General features: G+C 45.2%; 1 protein-coding gene and 1 long non-coding RNA gene across 2 annotated transcripts in view; one reads left to right on the forward strand and one right to left on the reverse strand.

Annotated features, from left to right (window-relative positions):
• The window catches only part of RBX1 (ring-box 1), a 108,990-nt gene that overhangs the window by 10,951 nt on the left and 73,459 nt on the right, over window positions 1-24,580 (reverse strand). The gene's annotated exons all lie outside the window — the stretch shown is intronic.
• Window positions 1,935-23,267, forward strand: LOC120979113. Its single transcript, XR_005774242.1, has 4 exons — window positions 1,935-1,944; window positions 12,663-12,673; window positions 15,041-15,045; window positions 23,092-23,267. It is a non-coding gene; the product is annotated as an uncharacterized LOC120979113 (long non-coding RNA).

The raw sequence follows: 24,580 nt of genomic DNA on the forward strand, positions 1-24,580 counted from the left end.
ATCCGTTCAGGGCTCTCAGCTGTCCAAAACGGATCAGTTTTGCCCTAATGCATTCGGAATGGAAAAGGATCCACTCAGAATGCATCAGTTGACCTCCGATCAGTCTCCATTCCGCTTTGGTGTCCTTTTGACGAAACTGAGCCAAACAGATCCGTTCTCTATGACACAATGGAAAACGGATCCGTCCTCCATAGACTTTCAATGGTGTTCAAGACGGATCCGTCTTGGCTATGTTAAAGAAAATACAAACGGATCCGTTCTGAACGGATGCAGACGGTTGTATTATCTGAACAGATCAGTCTGTGCAGATCCATGACAGATTCACACCAAAGGCGAGTGTGAAGTAGCCTAAGGCATTGTTCACACTAACATCCAGCATTAGCCGCTTGCCTGCATTACAAACTGAGATGCATGCAGCTGATTAACCTAGGTGAGGCAGAGCTGCAGTTAAACAAAGTGATTTTGTTTCTTTAGTATAACTGCTATTTTATGATCTGTATATTAAGTAGACTGTAAGCTCCTCTGTGATGAGTTATGTTTCATTTGTAACATTTGTTTTTGGAAATGTAAAATGTGTGTGAATCCCTTTAAGGTTGTGATCCTGAGTTTTGTGTAAAGGCACCTGTGCTACCAAGGTAGTTGCAAATACACATGAAGATAATTTATTTTGCTCAAAATAAAAAGGAGCGTAGTTTTTGCCAAAAACTGAGTTTAGACTCTTAACGGCATATACACCCACATCTCAGGCATAAAATGTAGTGGGAAGCAGTAATAAAAAATTAAAATAAATATATAAAAAAAAATTATGGGGTATTTATGTCTAAATAGTGTAAAAATAAAGTTTTTTTTTTAATTTATTTTTTATATCACCATATTCTGGACCCCCATAACTGTGGGAGCTCATTTTTTTTCCGGGACAATCTATAGTTTTTATTGATATCATTTTGGAGTGAGTGGGACTTTATCACATTTTATTACATTTATGGGTAAGGGAAGCAAAGAAAAAAAAATGCCAAATTAGCCATTTGACCCTTTCTTCCGTTACGCCATTCGCCTTATTTTTTGATTTTAATATTTTTAAATTTCATTGGCGGTGATTAGGGATGAGCGAACCCGAACTGTATAGTTCGGGTTCGTACCGAATTTTGGGGTGTCCGTGACACGGACCCGATCCCGAAAATTTTCGTAAAAGTCCGGGTTCGGCGCTTTTTGAAAGGCTGCAAAGCAGCCAATCAACAAGCGTCATACTACTTGCCCCAAGAGGCCGTCACAGCCATGCCTACTATTGGCATGGCTGTGATTGGCCAGAGCAGCATGTGACCCAGCCTCTATATAAGCTTGGGTCACGTAGCGCTGCACGTCACTCTGCTGTTACAAGTGTAGGGAGAGGTTGCAGCTGCGACGTTAGGGCGAGATTAGGCAGTGATTAACTCCTCCAAAACACTTAAGACAGTGATCGATCTACAGCTGTGGATCATTGAACTGCTGCTATTCAATTGGTCACTCTTTTTAGGCTGCCCAGAGCGTTTTTCATTCACTTTTTTTCTGGGTTGATCGGCGGCCATTTCGTGTCTTGTGGTGCGCCAGCACAAGCCGCCACCAAGTACATTTAACCATCAATAGTGTGGTTATTTTTTGGCTATATCCTACATCAGGGTCAAGCTGTCATCAAGTGCATTTAACCATCAATAGTGTGGTTATTTTTTGGCCATATACTACATCAGGGGCAAGCTGAGCCTGTCACCAAGTGCATTTAACCATCAATAGTGTGGTTATTTTTTGGCTATATCCTACATCAGGGTCAAGCTGAGCCTGTCACCAAGTTATTCTCAATAACTTCACACACACGCTACAGTGCAATTCCAAGTCTAATTCTGTGTGTAAACGTATACCTGTCACCCAGCGCCTAAATAATAGGCCTCAAATTTATATTCAGCTAAATCTGTCATTACTGCTGTGCCTGTATTAGTGTAATACGGTACCTAAATAGATAGCCAGATAGTGTTAGGTGTCTGTAAAAAAAGGCTTGAATTTGAATTCAATACATTGGGCCAAATAATATTTTTATTATTGTGGTGAACGGTAACAATGAGGAAAACATCTAGTAAGGGACGCGGACATGGTGGTGTTAGTGGACCCTCTGGTGCTGGGAGAGGACGTGGCCGTTCTGCCACAGCCACACGTCCTAGTGAACCAACTACCTCAGGTCCCAGTAGCCAGCAGAATTTACAGCGATATTTTGTGGGGCCCAATGCCGTTCTAAGGATGGTAAGGCCTGAGCAGGTACAGGCATTAGTCAATTGGGTGGCCGACAGTGGATCCAGCACGTTCACATTATCTCCCACCCAGTCTTCTGCAGAAAGCGCACAGATGGCGCATGAAAACCAAGCCCATCAGTCTGTCACATCACCCCCATGCATATCAGGGAAACTGTCTGAGCCTCAAGTTATGCAGCAGTCTCTTATGCTGTTTGAAGACTCTGCTGGCAGGGTTTCCCAAGGGCATCCACCTAGCCCTTCCCCAGGGGTGGAAGAGATAGAATGCACTAACGCACAACCACTTATGTTTCCTGATGATGAGGACATGGGAATACCACCTCAGCACGTCTCTGATGATGACGAAACACAGGTGCCAACTGCTGCGTCTTTCTGCAGTGTGCAGACTGAACAGGAGGTCAGGGATCAAGACTGGGTGGAAGACGATGCAGGGGACGATGAGGTCCTAGACCCCACATGAAATGAAGGTCGTGCCACTGACTTTCACAGTTCGGAGGAAGAGGCAGTGGTGAGACCGAGCCAACAGCGTAGAAAAAGAGGGAGCAGTGGGCAAAAGCAGAACACCCGCCGCCAAGAGACTCCGCCTGCTACTGACCGCCGCCATCTGGGACCGAGCACCCCAAAGGCAGCTTCAAGGAGTTCCCTGGCATGGCACTTTTCCAAACAATGTGCTGACTAAGAGACCCGAGTGGTTTGCACGCTGTGCCATCAGAGCCTGAAGCGAGGCATTAACGTTCTGAACCTTAGCACAACCTGCATGACCAGGCACCTGCATGCAAAGCATGAACTGCAGTGGAGTAAACACCTTAAAAACAAGGAAGTCATTCAGGCTCCCCCTGCTATCTCTTCTGCTGCTGCCGCCTTGGCCTCTTCCTCCGCCTCTGGAGGAACGTTGGCACCTGCCGCCCAGCAAACATGGGATGTACCACCAACACCACCACCTGCGTCACCAAGCATCTCAACCATGTCACACGGCAGCGTTCAGCTCTCCATCTCACAAACATTTGAGAGAAAGCGTAAATTCCCACCTAGCCACCCTCGATCCCTGGCCCTGAATGCCAGCATTTCTAAACTACTGGCCTATGAAATGCTGTCATTTAGGCTGGTGGACACAGACAGCTTCAAACAGCTCATGTCGCTTGCTGTCCCACTATGGTGGCTGGGCCCCAGGCGGAGAGCTGTTTGGCGCACGTCCTTCCGCCGCCAAGGATCGCAGGGCAACATTCTTTGCCTCCTGTCTCCTCCTCCTCCTACTCGGCTTCCTCCTCCTCTTCTTCCACCTGCTCATCCAGTCAGCCACACACCTTCACCACCAACTTCAGCACAGCCCGGGGTAAACGTCAGCAGGCCGTTCTGAAACTCATATGTTTGGGGGACAGGCCCCACACCGCACAGGAGTTGTGGCGGGGTATAGAACAACAGACCGACGAGTGGTTGCTGCCGGTGAGCCTCAAGCCCGGCCTGGTGGTGTGCGATAATGGGCGAAATCTCGTTGCAGCTCTGGGACTAGTTGGTTTGACGCACAACCCTTGCCTGGCGCATGTGCTGCATTTGGTGGTGCAGAAGTTCATTCGCAACTACCCCGACATGTCAGAGCTGCTGCATAGAGTGCGGGCCGTCTGTTCGCGCTTCCGGCGTTCACATCCTGCCGCTGCTCGCCTGTCTGCGCTACAGCGGAACTTCGGCCTTCCCGCTCACCGCCTCATATGCGACGTGCCCACCAGGTGGAACTCCACCTTGCACATGCTGGACAGACTGTGCGAGCAACAGCAGGCCATAGTGGAGTTTCAGCTGCAGCACGCACGGGTCAGTCGCACTGCGGAACCGCACCACTTCACCACCAATGACTGGGCCTCCATGCGAGACCTGTGTGCCCTGTTGCGCTGTTTCGAGTACTCCACCAACATAGCCAGTGGCGATGACGCCGTTATCAGCTTTACAATACCACTTCTATGTCTCCTTGAGAAAACACTTAGGGCGATGATGGAAGAGGAGGTGGCCCAGGAGGAGGAGGAGGAGGAGGAGGAGGAGGAGGAGGAGGAAGAGGGGTCATTTTTAGCACTTTCAGGCCAGTCTCTTCGAAGTGACTCAGAGGGAGGTTTTTTGCAACAGCAGAGGCCAGGTACAAATGTGGCCAGACAGGGCCCACTACTGGAGGATGAGGAGGAGGTGGAGGAGGATGATGAGGATGAAGCATGTCCACAGCGGGGTGGCACCCAACGCAGCTCGGGCCCATCACTGGTGCGTGGCTGGGGGGAAACGCAGGATGATGACGAAACGCCTCCCACAGAGGACAGCTTGTCCTTACCTCTGGGCAGCCTGGCACACATGAGCGACTACATGCTGCAGTGCCTGCGCAACGACAGCAGAGTTGCCCACATTTTAACGTGTGCGGAGTACTGGGTTGCCAGCCTGCTGGATCCACGGTACAAAGACAATGTGCCCACCTTACTTCCTGCACTGGAGCGTGATAGGAAGATGCGCGAGTACAAGCGCACGTTGGTAGACGCGCTACTGAGAGCATTCCCAAATGTCACAGGGGAACAAGTGGAAGCCCAAGATGAAGGCAGAGGAGGAGCAAGAGGTCGCCAATGCAGCTGTGTCACGGCCAGCTCCTCTGAGGGCAGGGTTAGCATGGCAGAGATGTGGAAAAGTTTTGTCACCACGCCACAGGTAACTGCACCACCACCACCTGATACGGAACGTGTTAGCAGGAGGCAACATTTCACTAACATGGTGGAACAGTACCTGTGCACACCCCTCCACGTACTGACTGATGGTTCGGCCCCATTCAACTTCTGGGTCTCCAAATTGTCCACGTGGCCAGAGCTAGCCTTTTATGCCTTGGAGGTGCTGGCCTGCCCGGCGGCCAGCGTTTTGTCTGAACGTGTATTCAGCACGGCAGGGGGCGTCATTACAGACAAACGCAGCCGCCTGTCTACAGCCAATGTGGACAAGCTGACGTTCATAAAAATGAACCAGGCATGGATCCCACAGGACCTGTCCATCCCTTGTGCAGATTAGACATTAACTACCTCCCCTTAACCATATATTATTGTACTCCAGGGCACTTCCTCATTCAATCCTATTTTTATTTTCATTTTACCATTATATTGCGGGGCAACCCAAAAGTTGAATGAACCTCTCCTCTGTCTGGGTGCCGGGGCCTAAAAATATCTGACAGTGGCCTGTTCCAGTGGTGGGTGACATGAAGACTGATTCTCTGCTGACATGAAGACTGATTCTCTGCTATGGGACCTCTCTCCTCTGCCTGGGTGCCTGGGCCTAAATATCTGACAATGGACTGTTCCAGTGGTGGGTGACGTGAAGCCTGATTCTCTGCTATGACGTGAAGCCTGATTCTCTGCTATGACGTGAAGCCTGATTCTCTGCTATGACGTGAAGCCCGATTCTCTGCTATGACATGAAGACCGATTCTCTGCTATGACATGAAGACCGATTCTCTGCTATGACATGAAGCCAGATTCTATGTTATGGGACCTCTCTCCTCTGCCTGGGTGTCGGGGCCTAAATATCTGACAATGGACTGTTCCAGTTTTGGGTGACGTGAAGCCCGATTCTCTGCTATGACATGAAGACTGATTCTCTGCTATGGGACCGCTCTCCAATTGATATTAGTTAATTTTTATTTATTTTATTTTTATTCATTTCCCTATCCACATTTGTTTGCAGGGGATTTAACTACATTTTGCTGCCGTTTGCAGCCTTCTAGCCCTTTGCTGGGCTGTTTTACAGCCTTTTTAGTGCCGAAAAGTTCGGGTCCCCATTGACTTCAATGGGGTTCGGGTTGGGGACGAGGTTCGGGTTGGGGACGAAGTTCGGGTCGGGTTCGGATCCCGAACATTTCCGGGAAGTTCGGCCGAACTTCTCGAACCCGAACATCCAGGTGTTCGCTCAACTCTAGCGGTGATGTCTATTATTGGTTATTTAGGTTGTTATTTTTATTTTTTTTTATTATACAGAAAGGGGGGTGATTTAAACTTTTACGGTAGATATTTTTTATACATTTAACTTTTTTGGAATGATTTTGAAGCTCTTATAAGCCTATAAAATCTGTTTAATTTTGAACAATCATGTATTTTTAAAATGAGTTTATTACTGTCTGTTGCTCATTTCTTATGTTGGCCTGCCACCTGGTGGCCAAAATAAGAATTGCAGCATGAATGCTGTGGGTCTCGTCAGAGAGACTCCAAACATTCAAAGCAACTACCGACATCCTCATTGGTTTTGACACATTAGATGCCATGATCAAGTGAGATCACGGCAACTAAAGCCTTTATTTACCGCGACTGGCATTGTTGCCGGTTGCGATAATTAGCCTCAGTTCTCTGCTGTATTAAACAGCAGAGACCTGCCGGCCATGACTACTGCTGCTCGTGCGAGCGGCCGCCATGTCTACACATCGGGGTTAATTTTACACAATATTAAGTTTTGTCATGTGCAATTAGTTTTTTTCCCCCTTTGCTGAAAGAAAACACAACACATCAGGTATTGTTATTGCAAAAACCACATGTGCATTTTGAAAACTGCATGCAGTTTTTTTTTTTGTGCTTTTTTGCCATATCCAAAACACAGTAGAGCCGTGACAGGTGTCAGCCCCTTCAGTTTAGGAAATTTTTTGCCTTCATAGTGTGTTTGAGACCATCAGTTATGTTATGCAGACGTAGGATTGGTACACAGTTCCATACTGCTGTTCTAATCTAAATTATGACCAGGACCACTCAAGAAAATAGAAACAATAGTCCATCATTACTTTAATACATGAAGGTCAGTCAATCCGGAAACTTCCAAAATTTTTGAAGGCATCCTCAAGTGCAGTCAAGAAAACCCATCAACCACTGATGAAACTGGCTCTCATGAGGACCAGCCCAGGAAAGGAAGACAAATTATTAGGGCTCATGCACACGACCATATGCCCTCCGAGACATATACATGTACGGCGGACTGATGGGGCAGGTGCAGGAGCTGCGTCCCCCGGCATGGACCCAGCAGTCACTGACAGCCAGGCCCCTGCTACATACGCCGGCATCGGTTAAAACATTGATGCCGGCGTATTAACCCCTTGTATGCCACGGTCAAAGTAGACCGCGGCATGCAGAGGGGTTGGAGGGTATGGGTACCCTCCGCTTTCACATCAGGTCCCCGCGCTGCAGTGGCGGGGACCCAATAGCAGAGAAGGCAGCCCGATGCCTTCCATAGGCATCGGGGCTTGCCATCTACAGAAGCCTGTGAGATCCAGCTCTTAGGCTGGGTCTCACAGGCGGGCTTGTCAGCATAAAAGCTGACCACCAATGTATTACAATACAGGTTGTATTGTAACGCATTGCATAGGGCATCAGACCCCAGAAGTTGAAGTCCCAGAGTGGGTGTTTTCACCTGAACGCCGTAGAAAAAATAAAAACGGTGCTAAAACAATCATTTTTTTTGTCAACTTACATCACAAAAAGTGCAACACCAAGCGATCAAAAAGGCGTATGCCGCCCCCCCCCCCCAAATAGTACCAATCAAACCGTTACATCATCCCAAAAATGAGCCCCTACATAAAAAAATGTATATATTATATATGGCTCTCAGAATATGTAGACACAAATTATTTTTTTTTTAAATGCTTTATTATGTACAACTGAAACAACCCAAAAAAAAAAAAAGAAAAAAAGTCATATCTATTATTGTCGCGTCCGAAACAACCTGCTCTATAAAAATAGCACATTATCTAACCTGTCAGATGAATGTTCTAAAAAAAAAAAAAAAAGTAAAATAAAAGGCCATTTTTGTTAGCTTGCCTCACAAAAAAATGAAATATAGAGCAACCAAAAATCATATGTACCCTAAAATAGTACAAACAAGACTGCCACCTTATTCCGTAGTTTCCAACATTGGGGTCACTTTTTTGGAGAGTTTCCCTAGGGGTGCATCCCCCTGATGTGTTCAAATGTGGCATGGCAACTTAAAATTATCCCAGTGAAATCTGTCTTCAAAAAACCATATGGCGTTCCTTTCCTTCTGGGCCCTGCAGTGTGCCCGTACAGCAGTTTACAGAAACACCCCATATGTTGTTTTAAACTACAGAATCAGGGTAATAAATATTGATTTTTGTTTGGCTGTTAACCCTTGCTTTGTTACTGGAAGAATTTATTAAAATGGAAAATGTCAAAAAAGTGAAATTTCATACAGAAATAACATTATGTAGCTGACTGACATTAGCCATGTGCTAATGTCAGCAGTCCATAACAGTATCCTGCACCGTCCCGTTTACCGTATTTTTCACCCTATAAGACGCACCTGCCCATAAGACGCACCTAGGTTTTTGAGGAGAAAAAATAATTGAACCAAAAGGTGTGCTTTTGGTGGGCGCGACACTTCTTGGGGGGGGGGGGGGATCTGTGGGCGCGACACTTCTTGGGGGGGGGGATCTGTGGGCGCGACACTTATGGGGGGGGGGATCTGTGGGCGCGACACTTATGGGGGGGATCTGTGGGCGCGACACTTATGGGGGGGATCTGTGGGCGCGACACTTATTGGGGGGGGATCTGTGGGCGCGATACTGTTATGGGGATCTCTGGATGGCACATACATAGCATCTTATGCTATGTGTCATCCACAGATCCCCTCCATAACAGTGTCCCTGTAGTGTGAATGACCCCCAATACAGGGGGTGGGGGTTTCGTATCTGGTATTTTGACAGTGGGGCCCGTGCAGTGACTGTATTCTACTACACGGGCCCCGCTCACTGTATATAAATCGTATCTGTAATTGTAGGCATTGGTAATGTATAAAAATTCTGGGTAATCAGCGCCTGTATTACGGTACTTACAAGCGCTCAGTAGCAGAGAGGAGGGAGGCCGGGAGGATGGGCGCTGGCAGCGTGAGTCACTACGTCATGCGCCCACGCTGCCTGCTTCATTCATAAAGTGGGCCACGCAGGCGCGTGACGTAGTGACTCACGCTGCCAGCGTCCGGCCTGCCTCCTCCCTGCTACCGAGCGCTTGTAAGTACCGTAATACAGGCGCTGATTACCCAGAATTTTTATACATTAATTATATACAGAGAGCCGGGCCCGTGTAGTAGAATACAGTCACTGCACGGGCCCCGCTGGCATTATAAAAGCAGATGCCGGCCCCCAACCCCTCCTCCCTCTCAGCTGATACACCCGATGCTGCACAGCGTATCATTGAAAATTCGGCAAAATGCAGCATTCACCCCATAAGATGCACTGCTATTTTCCCCCCAATTTTGGGGGAAGAAAAGTGCGTCTTATAGGGCAAAAAATACGGTAGTATTCGGCGCAGTGAGTGAAGGATGCGCTCCTGGTGCCGGCTTTCTTCCTTCGGCGCAGGCAGGAAGCCGGCAGCAGGAGCGCGTCCTTCACTCACTACGCCAAATACATAAAACGGGACGGCGCAGGATTTACGTGACGAGAATTCGACAGTCAATCAACGGGACCTGGGCGTGCCAAAGGGTGAGTAGACCGAGCCTCTAGGTGCTGAAGCAATGCCCCAATAGCACCTAGAGGCTCATTAGCATATTTTAAAAGTCTTTATTTTAAGAGAATGGCAGCAGGCATGTACTGTTATGTACTGCTGACATTAGCACATCGCTAATGTCAGTCAGCTACATAACATTATTTCTGATGACAGAAACCCTTTAAGTCTTATGGAACACCTAAAGGGTTAACAAAGTTTGAATACCTTGAGGGGTGTAGTTTCTAAAATGGGGCCATTTATGGGTGGTTTCTATTATGTTAACAGAGAAAATTAAATTTAGAAAATTTGCGAATTTTGTAAAAAAAAAAATATTTTTATAAAAATGAAATATTTTGACTCACATTTACCTCTGTCATGAAGTACTATATGTGACGAGAAAACAATCTCAAAATGGCTTGGATAAGTAAAAGAGTTTTAAAGTTATCACCGCATAAAGGGACACATGTCAGATTTGCAAAAAATGGCCTGGTCCTTAAAGGGCTTCTGTCACTCCACTAAACTCATTATTTTATTTTTTTTGTCTCCTTAAAATCCTTATGCTGCGATTTCTCAATATATAGGGCTATTACTCAGTTTGGTTCAGTAGCTATATAAAAAAAACTGACTTTTATAATATGCAAATTACCTCTAGCAGCAGGTAGGGCGGCTACCTGCTGCTAGCAGCCGCATCCTCCATTCATAATGACGCCCCCTCCTCATGTTGATTGACAGGGCCAGCGAATGCGCTCCTCCTCTGACTGGCGTTGTCTGCGTTTTAAATCTCGCGCCGGTCTTCAGTTGGCGCAGGCGCACTGAGTGGAGGAAGCTCGCTCGGCCGCTCCTTCCTCAGTGCGCCTGCGCCGGGTGTACATGTGACGTCATCGGCGCAGGCGCACTGAGGATGGAGTGCCGAGCGAGCGCATTCGCTGGCACTGTCAATCAACATGAGGAGGGGGCGTCATTATGAATGGAGGATGCTGCTGCTAGCAGCAGGTAGACGCCCTACCTGCTGCTAGAGAGGTAATTTGCATATTATAAAAGTCAGTTTTTTTATATAACTACTGAACCAAACTGAGTAATCGCATTATATATTGAGAAAATCGCAGCATAAGGATTTTAAAGGAGACAAAAAATAAATATGGAGTTTAGTGGAGTAACAGAAGCCCTTTAAAGGTGAAAAATGGCAGAGTCCTGAAGGAGTTAAAGGGGTTTTCTGGGAAATTATTAGTATTAAAATACTTTATTAAAAATATATTCCCAGATACTTTTCATTAGTTATAATGGTTTGTTTCGTCTAGGGAGAAATCATTAGAAGAAATAAAATGGCTGCCGTCCTATTAGTACACAAAAAACCTGTGCTAATCACACAGGAGGAGGACAAGTTACTTCACAACAGAGGTAAAGGGCTGCCTCATCTGCCTCTCTGGGATTACGATTCGGAATACAGTTCAAGGGTACATTATCGGCCGATATTCAGGATTTTGAAAGTTATCGCTATTGGCATCTATTTTACCCATAACTAATCGGGAACACAGATCGCGCTGCTGTCAGCGCGATCCGTGCTTTCTCAGCAGCACAGGGGAGAAGGAAGCAGTGTCTCCCTGCCCTCTGTGCTGCCGCTACAGCAAGTGAGAGGAGGAAGGACAAGAGGAGGGGAGGGGCTGTTGCCACTGCGCCACCAATGAAGATACCCCTCTCATAAATCATATACAGGAGGCGAGAGCTGGCTGCAGAATCACATAGCCGGCTCCCGACCTCTATGACAAGTAGCTGCGATCCGCGGCAGTTAACCCCTCAGGTGCCACATGTGATTCTGCAGCCAGCTCCCGCCTCCTGTATATGAATTAATGAGATAGTTATCTTCATTGGTGGCTCAGTGCGCCCCCCCCACCCAAGCCTGCCCCCCCCAGTATTAATCATTGGTGGTGGTGGCACCAGGATCCCCTCTCCCCCTCCGTGGCAGTTCCCATCGGACCCCCAGCAGTCTAAGCCTGGGGCTCCGATCGGTTACCGTGGCAGCCAGGACGCTATTGAAGCCCTGGCTGTCATTGTCAGCTCTCTGCTGCTGTGTGCACAAAGCACAGAGCAGCAGGGACAGTGTGAGGTCCTATTCACCCTGATAGAGATCTATCAGGGTGAATAGGACAAGGGTTCTAGTCCCTAAGAGGGCTAAAAGTTAGTAAAAAAACACAACACACACAAACACCAAAATATTAATTATAAATGAAAAAAAAAAAAAAGATTTACAAAGAAAAATAAAAATACCTATACGTTAACAATAAACATTCATTTTCAGCAGATTTGTGTAGGATTTCTTTTTTTTTCAAAAATGAAAATTCACAGAATATCTGTATAAATTATCAGCTTGAAAGTTCCCAGATTATCGGTATCTGTTCTAAAAAAAATAAAATCAATATCGGTCGATCCCTAATTCACACAACCATATTTATGGGTCCACATCCGTTCTGCAATTTTGCGGAACAGATGCGGACAACCCCATTGAAATGAATGGGTCCGCATCTGTACTTCTGTTCTGCGGCCCCTGCAAAACACATACGGTCGTGTGAATGTACACCAATATGATCTTTAGCTGAATCTCTGTAGGAATGGAGTTCATGAGGAGACATGAAGTACCGATAGGAGGTTGGATGCGATTGAGGAGCAGCAGCACTTGTATGCAGTCTCCTTTACCACAGCTTCACATGACCACAGTCTGTCCTAGCCTAGTCTAATCATGAGCTCCATTCCAACAGAGATTCAACTAGAGACCTTAGCTGTAGAAAGGATTACCCCTGACAAGCAGAGCAGAGATGATGAGGCAACTCTAAGGCCTCTTTCAGACGGGCGTTGCAGGAAAAGGTGCGGGTACAATGCGGGAATATGCGCGATTCTTCTGCGCGAGTGCAAAACATTGTAATGCGTTTTGCACTCGCATGAGAAAAATCGTGCATGTTTGGTACCCAAACCCGAACTTCTTCACAGAAGTTCGGGCTTGGGATCAGTGTTCTGTAGATTGTATTATTTTCCCTTATAACATGGTTATAAGGGAAAATAATAGCATTCTGAATACAGAATGCATAGTACATTAGCGCTGGAGGGGTTAAAAAAAAATATAAATATAATTTACCTCAGCTTCATCCACTTGATCGCGCAGCCCGGCATCTCCTTCTGTCTTCATCTTAGCTGTGTGCAGCAACAGGACCTGTGTTGACGTCACTCCTGTCATCACATGGTCCATCACAATGGAAAAAGATCATGTGATGACCGGAGTGACGTCACCACAGGTCCTGTTGCTGCACACAACTAAGATGAAGACAGAAGGAGATAACGGGCTGCGCGATCAAGTGGATTAAGGAGAGTTAAATTATTATTATTATTTTTTTTTAGCCCCGCTTCTCTTGATTGAAGTCCAAGTTCCATGCATCGTTGAGGAAATCCTGCGCCGTTCACTTCTGTATTCGGCGCAGACGCAGTGAGTGAAGGCCGCGCTCCTGGTGCCGACTTCCTCACTGTGATGTAGTCGGCGCAGGCGCCTTGAGGAAGTCGGCACCAGGAGCGCGGCCTTCACTCACTGCGCCGAATACAGAAGTGAACGGCGCAGGATTTCCTCAACGATGCATGGAACTTGGACATCAAGCAAGAGGAGCGGGGCGGGCAAAACGGAGGACCTGGGCGGGATACATTGTTAGTTTTTCGAGCCTCTAGGTGCTGAATCTACGCCCACATAGCACCTAGAGGCTCATTAGCATATTGTAAAAGTGTGTATTTTAGCAGAATGGCTGCAGAGACAAATGTAGAAAACACACTTATGTAGTGCTGACATTAGCACATCGCTAATGTCAGTCAGCTACATATCAGAAATTATGATGGTAGAAACCCTTTAAGTATTTTCCTTTTGAGATACAGAGGGACATAAATACATGAGAGACATGGATTCCACAACATCAAAAGTAAGGTCCAATTGGAAATTCAAACAAGGAGAAACTAAATTACAAAAAGCAGAAAACAAAAACTCCAGAAGTAATACAACCACATGCGGACATTTCTAATCCAAAACAAGGAAAAGAAGCTCCACATGGTGTCCTAACTAAGGGCAACATAAATAAGTGACTGATTCTCTTGCTGGGTCACTTTCTTTAATTGACCCAGTCAATCTGCCAACATCTTGAATTGAAAAGCTCCAGCTGATAATGAGTCATGAATATTCATGAGCACCTGACTCTCCCCGCCCACCTGCTGCTGAATGACAGTTTTTTTCCATATTAATCAGCAGCAGGTGGGCAGGGGAGTGGCTATAGCTGTTAATTAAATATACGCTGGACTCAATGACATCACGCTGGACTCAAATCAGCTCATTAGCATGCAGCATCTTTGAGTGTATATTATGAGGTAACCATCTGTCACACCAGTAAGTGAATACATCTAAGGTACTTTTTAGTAGTTAATGATTGTATATAATTAGTTAGATTATAATCAAATATCCACATGACAGGTTCCCTTTAAAGGGAACCTGTCATCTGGATTTTGTGTATAGAGCTGAGGCCATGGGTTGCTAGATGGCCGCTAGCACATCCAGTCCGCATAGCTCTGTGTGCTTTTATGGTGTAAAAAAACCAGATTTTATACATATGCAAATTAACCTGAGATGAGTCAGAGCTTGAAAATATGACTCTTCTCTGGTCACACAAGATATGACTCTTATGTTAATTTGCATAAAAGGCGGGAAGTACAAAAATGCATAATACTTATTGAATTTGTCTGCAAATTAAATTAAAAGTATCATTTATACGTTAAAGGTAACACAATTAAACATTTAGAAACGCTCAATGAGGGTAGCATAGTAGAGGCGACAGGTTCCCTTTAAGGAAGGGCTAAAGACAAACACTTAGGGCCCTTTCACACTTGCGTTGTCCGGATCCGGCGTGTACTCCATTTGCCGGAATTACACGCCGAAACCGGAAAAAGACGGATCCGTCTTCAAAATGCGTTCAGTTTTACTATGGCAGCCAGGACGCTATTAAAGTCCTGGCTGCCATAGTAGTAGTGGGGAGCGGGGGAGCAGTATACTTACAGTCCGTGCGGCTCCCGGGGCGCTCCAGAATGACGTCAGAGCGCCCCATGCGCATGGATGACAGGATCCATGCGACACGTCATCCATGCGCGTGGGGCGCCCTGACGTCACTCTGGAGCGCCCGGGGAGCCGCACGGACGGTAAGTATACTGCTCCCCCGCTCCCCACTACACTTTACCATGGCTGCCAGGACTTTAGCGTCCCGGCAGCCATGGTAAGAAAAAGCTAAACGTCGGATGCGGCAATGCGCCGAAACAACGCTTAGCTTAAGGCCGGATCCGGATTAATGCCTTTCAACGGGCATTAATTCCGGATGCGGCCTTGCGGCAAGTGTTCAGGATTTTTGACCGGAGCAAAAAGCGCAGCATGCTGCGGTATTTTCTCCGGCCAAAAAACGTTCCGGTCCGGAACTGAAGACATCCTGAACAAATTTCTCTCCATTCAGAATGCATTAGGATAAAACTGATCAGGATTCTTCTGGCATAGAGCCCTGACGACGGAACTCTATGCCGGAAGAAAAGAACGCAAGTGTGAAAGAGCCCTTACAGAATGAAGCCAAACCCTGACTATATACTGAAGCATCTCAGTAGCTCTATGTACAAACCTAATAAAGTGGAACTTTGAATGCTCTGTAGAGGGCTTTTATTTTGTCCACCCAAAACTCTGAATGAAATTGAACTCTGTAGTGATATGTAAAATTATTTCAGGAAACTACCTTCTGTCAGCATGGGTTCTGTCTCCTCTGTATCATGAAAGTATTCTTTCAGAAGTAATGTGACAGCCAAAAAGATCTGACTGGACACCGCAAAGTGTACACAACACCCATCTAGATAGATATATAGAATCCTTCAGACAGATTACAAAATCTACCATTTTGGATACAGACATGAGCGCCCAGGAGAGGGCAACAATAAAAAAAAAAATAAAAAAAAAATCAATCATCGCTAAACCAGCAAACAAAGGAGGCACTATAGTCATAATTAACATATGTGACTACATGACAGAAGCAAAAAAAAAAAAGGCTGACAGACACAGGCTACTATACAAAACTGCAATCAGACCCAACACAGGAGTACTCAAAAGAAAAGATTATTACTGGGCCTGCATACCATACAACCAGATACTGGAAAGTCCAAGAAAAGGCACATTTTACATGCTTCCCATAATTCACAAACCTGAAAATCCAGGAAGACCAATAATTTTATGCATGGGCACCCTCATTGAGAACATTTCTGGATTGGTGGAAGGTGTCCTTAATCCTTTGGTGAGAGATACAGCCAGCAACATCCAGCACACAACTAACCTACTGAATAAACTGTCTGCAATAGGTCCGCTACCAGAGGGAACTACCCTGGCTACCATGGATGTAGAATCTTTATATTCTAACATCCCACACCACAATAGATTTTAATGAAAGAAAAAAGGAATTGGCACCGAATCTATGGTGGAACTTACAAAATTCATCCTGCCCCATAATTACTTTTCATTTAGTGAAAGAATATACCTACAGAAGACCGGTAAGGCAATGGGGAGCAAAATATGGCACCACAATATGCAAATCTGTTCATAGCCAAGCTTGAAAGTGTCTTGCTGTCCTGACCCATCAAACCTTTGGCCTATTACTGGTACTTAGATGACAAAAAAAAAAATGGTTAGCTGGCTGGAGGAGCTTTTAAACTAGGATCTGTTGGGGAGGGTCATACTAATAAGGGGGTAGATAGTGTAGCTAGAGAGTGTGATATAGGAGTTGACAGTGGGGACTTAGTGGGGGCTGGGGTTAGTGAGGAAAGTAGGGAGAAGACTAGGCATAACTGTACACCGATGAAAAATAGAACTGCTGGTAACAAGAACCTGTTACATACAAACATCAACAAAGGTAACAAAAATCCTGGATATTTACTTTACAGGTAATAGTAATTTAAAAATGTATTTTCACAAATGCCAAAAGTCTAGCTACAAAAATAGGGGAGCTGGAGGCTATAGTACTAGAAGAACACATAGATGTAGTTGGTGTGACTGAGACATAGTTGGACTCTTCGCATGACTGGGCTGTTAATATTGAGGGTTTTACACTATTTAGGAAAGACCGGGTCAATAGAAAAGGCGGTGGTGTGTGCCTGTATGTGAGGAGTGATCTGAAGACAAGTGTAAAAGAGGCAATTGTGGGTGAGGATGGTGAGGATGTGGAAACCTTATGGGTGGAAGTTCAAAGGGATATAAACACTGAAAAAAATAAATACTTGGTGTAATCTATAGGCCCCCTAACATCACAGAGGAGATAGAAATGCAACTGTATAACCAATTAGAGCGGGCAGCACAGGCTGGTACAGTGGTCATAATGGGAGATTTTAACTTCCCAGACATTGACTGGGGCCATGATTCTGCCGCAACTGCAAAGGGGAGAAAATACCTCAACCTGCTGCAGGACCACTTTATGGGCCAAAAGCTCCCACTAGGGGCGATGCTCTCTTGGATCTGGTAATTTCTAATTATGCAGAGCTTGTTGGAAATGTTACTGTTCGAGAAACACTAGGTAACAGTGACCACAATATAATTATATACCCCCTAAACTATAAGAACTAAACTCTGTCAGGCAGAGCAAAGACACAGAATTTTTAAAAGGCTAATTTCCCTGGGTTGAGGGCAGCATTTCAGGGCATAGACTGAGCAGCTACTGTCACATAATAATATTGAGTATAAATGGGAGAGCTGTAAATCCACATTGAGTAATTGCACAAATTTTTTTTATTCCTTTAGGTAACAAGTATAAACATCTAAAATTCCCCCCCCCCCCCCCACATAGCTTACAGTTACTGTAAAAAGGGCAAGTCAAAAAAAAAAGGGCAGTTAAAAAATTCAAATCAGGGGTCAGCTGTAGTGTTTGAAGATTACAAAGGGCTTAATAAAAAGGCAGAGTTACTAAATGTTTTTTTTAGCTCTGTATATATAAAAGAGAAAGGAGCTGATAGCTGTGGTGCTGGGGCTGTTAGCTAATTGAGTATATTACTGGATGTACTAAGTGTAGATATGGTCTACGATAAGTTAAATAAGGTAAATGTGAACAAGGCTCTGGGTTGTAACGAACCAGCGGGTGAGAACCCACTTTGGCACTGACTGGTAATACTCTGGAGGGGAGTAACTAAGCAACACCTGGTCTTCACTAGCGCATCTAGTGGTGAGGATAGACTTGAGCCACAGTAGTTGCCAGAGCGCAAGCAGAGTCAGTGGCAGCTGGTCCAGAAGAAACCAACAATGGTACCAGCAAAGTCAGACAGAGATACTGATACAGATTCCAACAGACAGGCAAGGCAAAACAAAGGCAGAAGCAGTTACCTGCGTAGCAAGTGATAGAAGCTAAGTGCTGCACACGGATGGCAATTCCCCCTCCGGGGAAGCCAGGGACCCCCTTCCGGAAGCAGACATAAAACAAGAAAAGAAGCAGACATGAACGGAATAACAGAAGCAGTAAGGACTGCCAGACAGACATCAGGACATGGAACAGACTCAGATAAGCTCCGTTAGGCTCAGATGCAGATAAGCTCTGCTAGGTTCAACAGGAATACAGACATGACAACGGACGCAGTAAGCACTGCTAGGCTAGCAAGGAAGAGAACAGGAACAAATAACATAATACACCAGAACAGAGCAGATACAGACGAACAGAAAAATGGCACAAACAAGATACTAGATACCGAATACAACATACAACAATGTAAACCTAGGCAGAACCATATAAACAGACAGATGGAAAAATCCCTTGGGTCAGCAGCAAGGAGCTCTACCAAGAACGGAACAGGACAAACTGACTGACAGAGCAACTAAAACAGAACTGACACCAGGGAGAAATAGGTGCTGAACCAGTGCACCTGCAAAACCACACCCAGGCACAGCAGACAGGGGAAATTAACCTCATCAGCACCAGAGCTCAGAACAGGACACACAAGAACAGAACCGGGCGTTGCCCCTGGCAACCAGCATACACGGGATACAGAAATGCAGCTACAAATGGGTACACAGGCAGAGTACACCGTAGACACCGCAGCCAGCATGCAGCCTCTAGCAACCAGCCTACACAGGATTTCGGCCTGCAGCCAGTACGCAAGGGGACATGCAGCCAGACTACGTGGCAAACACAGGTCACGGTGAACCGCACCGTGAGATGGGTCCAGATGGATTACACCCAAGAGTGCTTAAAGAGCTCAGTTCAGTCATTGCTGTGCCCCTGTTTATAATTTTTTAAGATTCTCTAGGTACAGTGGCCAAGTGACTGGTGCACGACAAATGTGGTGCCCATATTCAAAAAAGGATCTAGGTCCTCCACAGGTTATATACCAGTTAGTTTAACTTCTGTTGTAGGAAAAATGTTTGAAGGACTCTTAAGAGACTATATGACTAACTAATATAAGTGATAACCAACATGGGTTTACCAAGGACAGAAGTTGTCAGACTAACCGGATTTGTTTTTTATGAGAAGGCGAGTAGTAGCCTGGACAGAGGGGTGGCCGTGGATGTAGTGTTTCTGGATTTTGCAAAGACTTTTAATAGCTAAAGTAAGGTCTACAGGCTTCGAAAGTATAGTTTGTAATTGTATTGAAAACTGGCTGAAGGACCATGTCCAGAGACTTGTGGTCAATGATTCCTATTCAGAATGGTCCCGGGTTATAAGTGGTGTACCCCAAGGTTCAGTGCTAGGCCCTCTATTTACTTTATTTATTAATGATATTGAGGATGGGATAAATAGCACCATTTCTATTTTTGTAGATGACACCAAGCTATGTAGAACTGTACAGTCTATGGAAGATGTCCATAAACTACAAGCTGACTTGAACACAGTGATTGGGCATTAACCTGGCAAACGAGGTTCAATGTGGATAAATGTAAAGTTATGCATCTTGGTAGTAATATCTCTATGCTTCATATGTCCTAGGGGATGTAACACTGGGAGTCACTTATAGAGAAGAATTTGGGTGTCCTTGAAGATGGTAGATTAAATAACAGCATACAATGTCAATCAGCTGCTTCTAAGGCCACCAGGATATTGTCATGCATTCAACGAGGCATGGACTCGCGGGGCAGGGATATAATATTACCACTTTACAAAGCGTTGGTGCGGCCTCATCTGGAATATGCAGTCAAGTTCTGGGCACCAGTCCATAGAAAGGATGCACTGCAGCTGGAAAAAGTACAGAGGAGAGCAACTAAACTGATCAGGGGCATAGAGGGTCTCAAGGGGGACATGATTAACCTATACAAATATATAAATGGAACATACAAAAAATATGGTGAAAAACTGTTCCATGTAAAATGCCCTCAAAAGACAAGGGCATGCACTGCCTCTGACTGGAGAAGAAAAAGTTCAGTCTCCAGAAGCGTGAAAGCTTCTTTATTGCAAGAATTTGTGAATCTGTGTAATAGACTTCATCAGGACGTGGTCGCAGCAGGAACAGTGGACAGTTTTAAAAAGGGTTTAGATGAATTCTTAAAAGTAAACAACATTAATGCTTATGAAAACGTGTAGAAATTTGAGTCTTGTTTCCTTCTGGGATTCACGTCTCCACCTATCCCTTGGTTGAACTTGGACTTATGTCTTTTTACAACCATATCAACTATGTAACCAACTATGTATAAATCATTTGGACTGGATCTGAACAACTAAAAACATTCCATGACCGCTTCTCCGGACGAATGCTCGACGAAACGCGCGTTGGGGCTGTAGTCATCCCGGAGGAAACACACTATGGGTACATATTACTGATCTTTTTTATGTTTTTGGCACTTGCACTTTATATAATTGATGTAACTCTGTATGAAATACACATAGTGTTTACCTCTTGTGGATGCCACCTTCCCGCACCTATCTTTTTTGTATGCAGGTTTGTTTAAAAAAAAAAAAGAAAAATTATAATAAATGATAAAATAAATATTTTAATACTTTATAGGCGGTCTGGTAATATTTTAGAGGATTGTAATTGATTACCATAGGCATAGCGTTTACATTTATTATGAGTGCGTATCCATGGCACCATATGGGCTACTAATGTTTATATTGCAAATGTAAGACCTGCCCGTACATAATGACCACTGACAAGGTGCAAGTCCCCAATACAGATTAGGACTACAAGATCCCAGGTACATTCACCTGCACTAAGTCAAATGTGGTCTATTTGATTATAAGTACCAAAATGTCCTACTGGGTGTCTCTATGTTGGTGAAATTGGTTAAAAACTCAGAAGAATGAACCATCATTGCCACCAGGGTGGATAAAAATCAATGATTTTTAAAAATAAAAAAAATCAATTTTTTTTTATTTAAATCAGATTTTTTTATATAAAATACTTTTTGAGGAAAATATATTAGCATCCAAAGGTTTTTTCCATCATGAAATAAAGTTTTGTTTTTTAATTATGTAGAATAAGGTTGTGCGTGGACTCCCATATTGTTGAATGGATTAGGCAGTGGCTGAGGGACAGACAACAGAGGGTTGTAGTCAATGGAGTATATTCAGACCAAGGTCTTGTTACCAGTGGGGTACCTCAGGGATCTGTTCTGGGACCCATATTGTTTAATATCTTTATCAGCGAAATTGCAGAAGGCCTCGATGGTAAGGTGTGTCTTTTTGCTGATGACACAAAGATTTGTAACAGGGTTGATGTTCCTGGAGGGATACACCAAATGGAAAAGGATTTAGGAAAACTAGAGGAAAGGTAAAAAATCTGGCAACTAAAATTTAATGTTGATAAGTGCAAGATAATGCACCTGGGGCGTAAAAACCCGAGAGCAGAATATAAAATCAGTGATACAGTCCTAACCTCAGTATCTGAGGGAAGTGAGTTAGGGGGTCATTATTTCAGAAGACTTAAAGGTAGGCAGACAATGTCATAGAGCAGCAGGAAATGCTAGCAGAATGCTTGGGTGTATAGGGAGAGGCATTACCAGTAGAAAGAGGGAGGCGTTCATGCAGCTCTACAGAGCACTAGTGAGACCTCATTTGGAGTATTGTGCGCAGTACTGGAGACCATATCTCCAGAAGGATATTGATACTTTGGAGAGAGTTCAGAGAACAGCTACTAAACTAGTACATGGATTGCAGGATAAAACTTACCAGGAAAGATTAAAGGACCTTAACATGTATAGCTTGGAAGAAAGACGAGACAGAGGGGATATGATAGAAACTTTTAAATACATAAAGGGAATCAACAAGGTAAAAAGAGGAGAGAATATTTAAAAGAAGAAAAACTGCTACAAGAGGACATAGTTTTAAATTAGAGGGGCAAAGGTTTAAAAGTAATATCAGGAAGTATTACTTTACTGAGAGAGTAGTGGATGCATGGAATAGCCTTCCTGCAGAAGTGGTAGCTGCAAATACAGTGGAGGAGTTTAAGCATGCATGGGATAGGCATAAGGCCATCTTTCATATAAGATAGGGCCAGGGGCTATCCATAGTATTCAGTATATTGGGCAGACTAGATGGGCCAAATGGTTCTTATCTGCAGACACATTCTATGTTTCTATATGTGTAATTTTTTTGGTAAATAAATTCCATTAATCCATTCACAATGTCATGCTCTTCCAGAGGTTTTTGTAAGATTATTAGGCAGTTTCTCTGCCTACAAGATATTATCACAGATGCAGAATCCCTCCTCCCGAAATACGTGCCTTCACTGTGGGGCTCCCCACCCACAAAACCACACCTTGGTAACTACTCCCCGGCACGTCCCATCACTTCCCGTGTTAGCTACAGCGCCATCTTGTCCCCAGGCAACGCCCATGAACGGACCTTTAATATCATTCGGTCCGGACCCCCCCCCCCCCCGTCACTCCTATGTCACCCTTGCCCCTTCCTACTACCTTGTACCCCATGGTTAACCCGGACGGTACATTCATGCTACCACACTCACCTGCCACCCTTACTCCTATAATGGTAGGGGGGCAACCTGATGAAGCAGAACAGGGGGATGCAGACGGTGCTGCAGAATCCACATCCCCACAACAGTTATTCACCATAGTGAATTTACTGCCTGACCCTGAGACCCATCCCATGCCCTTTTTCAGGAAACTGTCTCAAGTGCACCAAACCTATGGGTGCACATGGTCGGACCTGCAAAGTATAGTGGAAAACAAGACAGGTGAATACTCCACACTGGTAATGGATCAAATCCACATCCCTGAACTTAAAGGTGCTAACTTTGACCCCAGGGATCATGAGTCTGGAGAATTCTTTATAGAACAATTACAGACAAATGGGCGAAAGCAAGATTAGCAGATCATTCCACCACATTGCAGGACAGCTACGGGGGATCAGTTGACCCCCACCTTTTTTCTTTTCACAGAAATGTTAGTTTCTGCTGTGTTAGTTTAAGATCCTCTTTCTGATAAGAAACTGTCTTGCTTCTTGGTCTTTGTGGTTTTCACTCAAATTATGTGACACCCACGGCTGCTGGATGTCTGACAATAAAATTCTGCACTGATTCATATGAACAAGGGGATTCGCTGCAAACCATTTTGCACCTCATCCCCAATACTCTCTGGACCAAAGGACCCCATGATATCGGACGCCTCAATGTCCCACCGGTCACTGTGACCCTGAAGGATCCCAAGGTTCTGCCATACAAAGCGTAATGTCCGCTTTCTATCTCACAACAGGATGCTATTACCCTCCAGGTGCAGGCCCTCCTGCAGAATGGGGCAATCAAGATCACTACTTCTCCCTGTAACTCACCCCTTTACCCAGTATGGAAGAAAAGGGAGAAAGGACAGCCTCCAACGTACCGCATGGTGCAGGACCTCCGAGCGGTCAATGAGGCTACTGTTCTTGAGACACCTATTGTCCCCAATCCGCACACACTCCTTGCTGGCATTCCACCCACTGCCACAACTTTTACTGTCATTGATCTGGCCAATGCATTCTTTTCTGTTCCCTTACATGAGAAATGTCAGTTTCTTTTTGCTTTCACACATGCAGGCAAACAGTACACCTGGACTGTTATGCCTCAAGGGGCTCAAAACAGCCCTTCCTGCTTCAGCAAGGCTATGTCCTCTGTTCTGCAACCCTGGCAAGCAGATCACCCGGATGTGGAACTCCTCCAGTATGTGGATGACCTTCTCCTCTGTGCGGTCTCTCCCCAAATCTGCATGACAAAATCTGTCTCACTTCTCCAGTTTTTAGCCTCTGCTGGATGTCGAGTCTCACAAGCCAAACTACAACTGTGTCTCCCCAAAGTTGTCTTCCTAGGTCATTGCATCTCTCAAGGTCACAAGCACCTAACTGAGGCGAGGAAGAAGGCTATCTCTGACATCCAACTCCCGGACACTCCTCATCAGCTGCAAACCTTTCTGGGACTCATCTCCTACTGCAGGCCCTGGATCTCTGATGCTTCTATCCTCATGCAGCCCTTATATGACTGTATACCTCGCAATGCTGCTACTCCTTTCCAGATGACAATGGAGGCCGGAGAAGCTTTTCAGTCATTGAAGGCCGCCATTGCATCTGCCCCTGCTCTTGGCATCCCGAACTACAACCTTCCTTTCCGGCTGTAAAATCCTGCTGCACTCCTTCCTCTTCCAAGGGGGGAGTATAATGGAGATTCTGAAGATTTTATTGATCTACATGCTGAAGAGGATCTTCAGGAAGAAGAACTATGGGCCTCAACCGACTCTCTTTACAAGGAACAAGAACATGATTGCATCACAATGATGGAAGCTGAAGTAGGGACACCACCATCAGTCCAAGACACTCCTCTGACAAACCC

This window comes from Bufo bufo, chromosome 9 (assembly GCF_905171765.1).
Source record: "Bufo bufo chromosome 9, aBufBuf1.1, whole genome shotgun sequence".
Lineage (NCBI taxonomy): Eukaryota > Metazoa > Chordata > Amphibia > Anura > Bufonidae > Bufo > Bufo bufo.